This window comes from Haplochromis burtoni, unplaced genomic scaffold, assembly GCF_018398535.1.
Source record: "Haplochromis burtoni strain Fernald_Lab_line unplaced genomic scaffold, NCSU_Asbu1 Contig_48, whole genome shotgun sequence".
NCBI classification, from domain to species: domain Eukaryota; kingdom Metazoa; phylum Chordata; class Actinopteri; order Cichliformes; family Cichlidae; genus Haplochromis; species Haplochromis burtoni.
In genome coordinates, this window is record NW_024582409.1 from 1,178,110 (window position 1) to 1,185,591 (window position 7,482).

General features: G+C 43.8%; 1 protein-coding gene across 6 annotated transcripts in view; it reads right to left on the reverse strand.

Annotated features, from left to right (window-relative positions):
* The window catches only part of LOC102302212 (FERM, ARHGEF and pleckstrin domain-containing protein 1), a 58,403-nt gene that overhangs the window by 24,519 nt on the left and 26,402 nt on the right, over window positions 1-7,482 (reverse strand). Inside the window, exon 1 of one of the 6 annotated variants that reach the window (XM_042220413.1) lies at window positions 77-7,448. The exons of the other annotated variants lie outside the window; for them this stretch is intronic. The gene's annotated coding sequence lies outside the window, so the exon portion shown is untranslated. Of the gene's footprint in view, window positions 1-76; window positions 7,449-7,482 lie in introns of those variants that run through there. 6 annotated transcript variants of the gene reach the window in all.

Below are 7,482 nucleotides of genomic sequence, written 5' to 3' on the forward strand. Positions count from 1 at the left end.
ATTCCTGTTTTAAAGTCAGCTTTTGTCCTCAGCATTGAAGTCAAAGGAGACTCTGGTATTTTATATGGTTACATACATAAAGCCAGCCAAACTTCTGGGCCGAATGACACAAAAGAGCACTCAGGCGCAAAAGAGCCCGGCTTTGTTGACCTGTCAAACCCCATGCGAGTGAATGCTACCCAAGTAGATAATCATTTTTTTGACCAAATTCCTCTGCCAGCCTTCGTCCTTCTATTCTTGCTTTCACGGGCTCGGTTGGTCACAAAACCCCTTCCTCCCTGCTGGAGCCAGAGGGGGAGGCAGATCCCGTCTTTGATCTGTGTTTTCAGTGTCACTGCTGTCACTGATGACGGCCCGGCGGCCTTTGAGGTTGATACAGTATCAGGACGGGATAAAGACCCTCCCCGACCACCTCCGTCCTCGCTCGCACCGCGCGCAAACACTTTGAAGAAAGAGCGAGCAGCCCACGTGCTGCCTGGCGATGTGACAACACACAAGCCTCAGAAATCCACCACATCTTTGGAGAGAGAAACTTTCCCATGTAAGGTCAAGTAAAAGTCAGGGATTTCCACTGAAACACTTCTGTTGCAGGCACCCTGAGAAGACAGAGCTCTGTCAGGCGCACACACAGCAGGAGAATTTCTGCCTGGCTGCTTCCTCGTGACTGCTTTGCACCAGAGCGGAGCGTGTCCCAGCTATAGCATGTGAGTGTTTGTAGTAGCAGTTCCCTTTGGTTCGGATAATGATCCAGGGATGTCTCCGAGTGGGTTTCAAGGAAGCAGTTTCTCCTGTGCTTTTACATAAAAGGAAGAGTGAGTCGCAGAGACGCGTCACATGAATTCCCCTTCATGCAGCTCAACTGTATTAAAGGGTCTCGCCCGCCTTTAAATGTGTCTGGTTTCACAGGCAAACAATGATACAGTCTTTGCTCCTGTTGCTCAAAGAATAAAAACACAAGCTTAGCCAGCTTAGTGAAAGGGTTTACACTTTCACAAAAAAATCCAAAGTCTTTCCCAAACAAGCGCCCACTCACAACATCAGCCACTCCCCCCCCCCCCCGCGTCTGTCCTTCCTACACAGCACTACTGTCTCTCGTCAGGCAGCGCAGAGGGTGTCCTCTGTCACCATATGGAAGCCAGTTGTTTCCATATGGTGACAAGCAGGCTAGAGGGAAAGAGCTTAAGCCCTTCTCACACGTAAATATTCCACCCTAACTGAGGCAAATGAACTCCTGAATGACTTCTATGTCTCATGTTTTCTGAACAAATGTGCTCCAGGAAAACGTACGGCGGACAAACCGCTGCAGATGCAGTGTTGAGGCTCAAGAGTGTTTCTGTCTCACGTATCCAGCCCTATAAATCTGTTGTCGGGGCAGAAATGACCGCGAGCCAAGCAGAGATGGGTAAGGCCGAGGCTGATTAAAGCTTGACAGTGCTTGATTAAATGCAGCTGTTGCAGACTGGAGTTACGGCACTGCCATTTGACACCGCTGCAGCCGGCACAATAATAAGGCCACTGTTAATGATGCACAAGACCCAAAGATGACAGCTGTACTGGCGCAGGCACTTGGAGGACACTTAGTAACACAGTACTCACTTTAGAGTCTCTAAAAGTCTAATTGCAGCTACGTAATAATGAAACCTGGCACAAAAGCAACTTGTCTTACAAAACCGAACCCTCTTAGTTGCCATTTTATTAGATACACCTATCTATTACTAATATACTGCAATACAATAGACATTTAATCAATCCTAGCAGGATATAACCCGGAGGGGATATACAGTACTGGATTGGAGTAGTTTTAGTTAAAGTCTGAACCAACTGTTTACGAAGAAAGACGCTCATCTTTGGACAGTACAGGTGTTACTAGATTACTACAACTGACTCCATTTTTTTCCATTGGGGAACCTGTAGGCAGGGATTTTCTCTTATTCAGCCACAAAGGCAATAAGACCATGAGATCAATATAGACTATATGGACTATATACTGAGCCACACCTCTTTGTCATTCTATTCAAGTGTTTCATTCAATCCCATTGTTGCTGATGAATGAAATCAAGCACGTATTCATGCTGTCTGTCTTTACAAACATTTCTGAGGAATTGGCTGTTATAGCACAGCTGCAACAAGTCTTTAGTGAAATTTCTTCCCTTCCAGACAATCCACAGTGAGCTGTATAGTAAGTGGTAATATTGCAAAGTCAAAGCATTCACGAACCACAGCAATTCAGCCATGAAGTGACACAATAGGTAGTCACCAGTGCTCTGCTGACTCAATAACTGCAGATTTTCAAAGTCCTCTGACTTTAACATCAGCACTGGGAGCTTCATTGTATGGGTTGCCATGGCAGCAGCATCTCCTTGCAAGGCCAGTGTTGGCTTGAGTGATGTAAAGCATGCCACCGCTGGACTGTGGAGGAATGGAAACGTGCTGCAGTGATAAATCTCATCTCGTTTCTCTATCTGGCAGTCTGGACACCAGACTGAGTTTAGTCTGGGTTTAGTGAATAGCAGGAAACACTGCCTGCCTGAGTGCACGGTGCCAGCTGTAAAGGTTGGTGGAGGAAGGATAATGTTATGGGGTTGCTTTCTAGTTCCAGTGAAGGGAAATGTTAATGCTTTAGCTCACTGTGACATTTTTTTTTATAGTTCTATCCTTTCAGCTTTTGCAGAGGCTTTTCTGTTCCAGTGGGACTGAGCCCCACTGCACAAAGCTCAGTCCAAAGAATGGATGGATGATTTTGGTATGGAACAACTTAACTGTACCACACAGAGCCCTAACCTCAACCCCACCGTACCTTTGAGATAAACTAGAAAGAAGATTGCCAGCCAGGCCCTCTCATCCAACATCAACGTCTGACCTTAGAAATGCTATTAAACGAGCACAAATTGCCGCAGACAAGCTTCAAAAGCTAGTAGAAAGTCTTTCCAAAAAGAGGGGAAGCTGTGTTAGCTGTAAGGGGGGAACAATTTCCATAATAATGCACATGGATTTACAATTCCAATTCCCAAAAAGTTGGGATGATGTGTAAAATGCAAAAAAACAACAACCCAGAATTCAGTGATTTGCAAATCCCCAAATTTACAATAGAACATGGAAAACATCAAATGCATTAACTGGGAAAATTACTGAGACCAAATCATTTCTGATCTATTCACAGCTGAGATTCTGACCTTTCTGTACAGGAAAAGTTCAAGTATCACAAATAAAATAAATGAAAGCTCTGTTCAAGTGTGCCATTAAACCACGGCAGTGTGACAGTGAGCCAGCTTGCAACTGAAGTGGGAATGAAATCCAATTGTTCATTATTTCTGAATGGGTGCCTGCATGTTGGTAATGAGTGCCATAGCTGCCACATATTGTCAAGCACATATATGTGGGTAAATCCTAATCGTGTTGATACATGCTAACACTTTCAGAAGCTACATTAAATTAGCTGTTTTTTTAGCATTTCCAGAGCTTACATTTGCTGGCACTAGTCGGTACTACAATGGGTCTTGAAGAAAACACAGATATTAATGTTCTGTGGGAATAATTTCTTCACAACTCTTTGGTTTTCTTTCCAATATTGTTGGGTCTGTAGCCTACAATATCAAGTGCCCTGAGGCAACTGTTGTTATGAATTTGTGTTTTATGAATAAAACTTCGAACTGAATTGAAATATTGACTTGTAGCAATGGCCTAGTGTGAACGTCTGGATTAAGAAACATCCGATTTAAAGGGACAGTTAACTTAATCATTCAGGTTGTTTTGGAGTGAGTTGCCCATATTTGAAGATATCAGCTTTAGAAAATATTACCCCCTGTTGAAAATAATGGGACCCGATAGCACTTCCCTTGAGGTGCTCCAAGCTCCAAAAACATTAATGTGAAAAAGTAAGCAGCAATATCTCCTTCTAGAAATCATGACCTGGTTACTCAAAAATCCTCAAACCCTGTTGTGAGCACTTTAATGTAGGAACTCTGTTTGTGTGCATTTTTTTGGCATCTGAAGCAGCACAAGGCAAGTGCGATCATGTTCCATTAGATTCAAGGAAAGGCACTGATTTCCACAGTTGATATCTCAAAAACTGGGCAACGCACACCAAAACAATGTAGATGGGTCATTAGCACTACAGGCCACAGACAAAAATACTTGAATTTAATCTCAGAGTGACCTGTTCATTTAATTTAATTTAGGTCACTGAAGCTGTAAAGACACAAGATAATTTACTGTGTCAATTCACTGAACCATTAATTACAGCAAAGCTGTCTGTTTTTATATCCTCTGTTCATCCAGATGGCAAACAGTACATTTAACTCTTTAAAACATAAACAATGAAATAGTTGCCCGAAATTTATATATAAATATATTTGATGATTACTGATGATTTAGAAGTCTCAAAAAAATCACACAAGCTGTATCAAATTAAATACACTAGGTGTTAAGGGGTTAAAAATCTAGGCATCAAAGTAGTCTCTAAGAAGACTGCACAAGCACCAATAAAGTCAAAAGGCCAACGCTAAAGTGTACAACAATCAGACAAAAAAGAAGCTGTGACTTCTTCCCTCTGACAGTGCAGCTGACTCAAACCTCTACATACATGTCGTGCAGCCTCCGCTTTCAGCTGAAAGGTTACAGTCTTAGGAAACATCATCATCAGGACCTGACATTTCTTTCATCATCTGGAATGCCAAGAAAATGTCACCAATCTTCCTTTTCATGGCCTCTATCTATAAAAAAATAAGGTTTACAGTTTACATAGGAGCCGTCAATTGCAGCATGAGGCGACGCTTTCTGAATCAGCAATCTCAGACCAGACAAAACCCGCCGGGAGACTCTGTCTGGGTTCATCAGGCTTAAACATAGACTCATAGGAGGCTACAACTGTTTACATGTGTGTGAGTGTGAGTACGGCTACGCCGCTGCATTGCCCTCTGCATGCTCCGACTGACAAAATGCAGCTAAATAAAGATGACAGCAATGTCTGCCTGGGTTTCCACTTCAGGGTAGACCAAACACTCCCCCCCAGCACCCTTTGTTAGTAAGCTCCTGTCAGCAAAAAGAGATAAAGGTCAGGTGTAAAGCAGCTCTGTGTTCCCTCTACTATTCCCCTGCAGGAGATATTCGTATGGCCCACTTCACCCACAAAAAGCTAGGCCAGGCGATGCTGGACAAACCTGAGGTTGTGTGGGGTAATGGGGGTGGGTGCCATAGATGGCAAACAGACTGCGAGTGCCTCGAGGCTCCAGATGGACAGAAAAAACAAAGGGAATCGTGTCTGGTTGAATATACTGCTTGGTGCATGGGAGGAGTTGATGCTGGCATTAAAGCAAAGGGGTTAGACATGACTGAAGAGGGACGTAAGAGTTTATTCTTTGTCTTTTCCTGTGTCGTGGACCCTGCTGGTAAACTTGTGCCTGCTGGTTCAGTTAAACCTCGACAGAATGTAGAGTAAGACTCTGCCAGCAGGAGGTTTTCAGCCGTGACATTCAGCAACGTCACAGGAAGTCGACTGAGGTCACGGATGAAAGAGATGTGTGTGTCATTCAAAGAAAGGAATAAGCAAGTGGTAAAAGGTCAATTCTCAGATTCAAAATATCTGCAGCGCTTATCAGATAAGGTCCCAGACAGGCTTAGCACCATTATAAAAGTGGTTATTTATTTATTTTTAAGTGATATCAAACCGACGTTTGATTGACTTAGTGCCGGAGACTGAAAGTGAGCTTTGCCAGGCAAAACCTTTGCGTCATACTTGTCACTGTGGTAGAAGTGGAAAACCCCAGGAACGAGTCTTAAGTGAACCACGTCTCTTTTGATAAAGCTGCTGTAGGAAGGGCTGAGATTACAAAGTGTTTACAGTAGCAGGCACATGCATCCTAGCCGGAATCCCTCTTGAAACCGCTAACTAACCATCCCATACTCCCATGGGTTCTGTCTCATTAAAGCCAACTATTCAAAGTACTGTCCTGCACATGTGGGCGTCTTTGCATCTGTGCTGTGGTGCCCGAGGAGGGGGAATGAAGGCAGGACAGAGAAGTCAGGAGCAGCTAAAGCTCATTCAGATTCAGGTCATGCTCCGCAGAGGTTCTCAGGGTGATTTGACTACAGCAGGGATATGACAAAGGGATAAAAGGAGGGAGACGAACCCGCTGATAATCCCGTCAAATTACTGGCGTGCTCCCGGAGCTCATACAGATATGTGATGAGGCATATATTGAACCGTTTTAATGGACGTGAAACACTTATCATGACATCTAAAAGTATTATTGTGCTTTTAGGAAATAATCAGCAGGTAAATGATTTAACTATCAAGCCCCCCCCAGAGCCACTCTGTCACACGAGAGAGGAGAGGACAACCATGAAAATAACGCCTGGATTCTGTCAGAGGTAGAAAACACCTCCTCCTGCTTCTCTCTTGGAACCCCCCACCCCCGGACTCATTACGTTGCCCGCCTAGCCTCCCAGGAGTCAGGGCTGCAAGAACCATATTGATTTTGCATAAAGTACAATTAAGTGTCCTGTTGTGGCCATTGTGCTGCTGAATATCTGTGCATCTGAGCAAAGACCTCTCACTGTCAGTCGCTGCACCACAAATTAGCACAGTTGCAGGTTTGCATCGTTAGTGGAGACGGTAAACAAGCAGCAGCAGAGTTCAACCAAACATGCCAGCGTGCTTCGCAAAGATAAAGCTACGGGACTACGTTAAACCCACACTGAGCCAACACAACGTGAAGTCCTATCAGGCCTTAACCCAACACTGAGCATAATTAAAATATGCAAGAGGGCAAGAGCGGGTTTTAAGGCAGCTGGAATTACCAAAAAGATTGGCCCCTTTTTTTCTTCTTCATCTGTCCAAATCGCTTTCAGAGTGCCTCAAATTCTGAACCCATGCTGGGTATTCTCCACCACCGCCTCTCTTCAGAGCTGGGGATTACTGTCACTCAGAGGGAGGATGCGTCACTTCACATTTAGGCAGAAACTCCCCATTTAGCTAAGCTCAATAAAGGCAGCCTGAAGAACAGAATTCGTTTTGTGTCACCGCATTACCATAAGAAATACAAAAAAAGGAAAAGAAAGAATGAGCCCAAAATACATTTGCCACCAAATAAAGAAAATAAAATACAGAAATTCAGTCTCCATCCAGCGTTATGAGGTCAAGCTATTTTTTTTCCAGATTATCAGATGTCATCTCACCAGATTCTAAAGACCTGCATGCATAAGATATGCGAAAAAACAGCCATTACCTGCTGATTTAAAAGCAAATTGTGTAACTGCAGCTGTAAATACAGTTTTCCTGCAAAGGTAATTATCACCACCTGCAGAATTAAGAGACCGTGTGTTCTCTCGCGTAGCTGTGAGTACTGTGGAGCTCTGTACGTGTGTGCAGGCAATCAATAGGTTAATTAGGAGCTTAATTAACTGTAACTGTGAGAGATAACTCCCACAAGGTCAGGCCAATAGGGAGAAAGCGAAAAAGGCAATCCTTTCACATATATATAT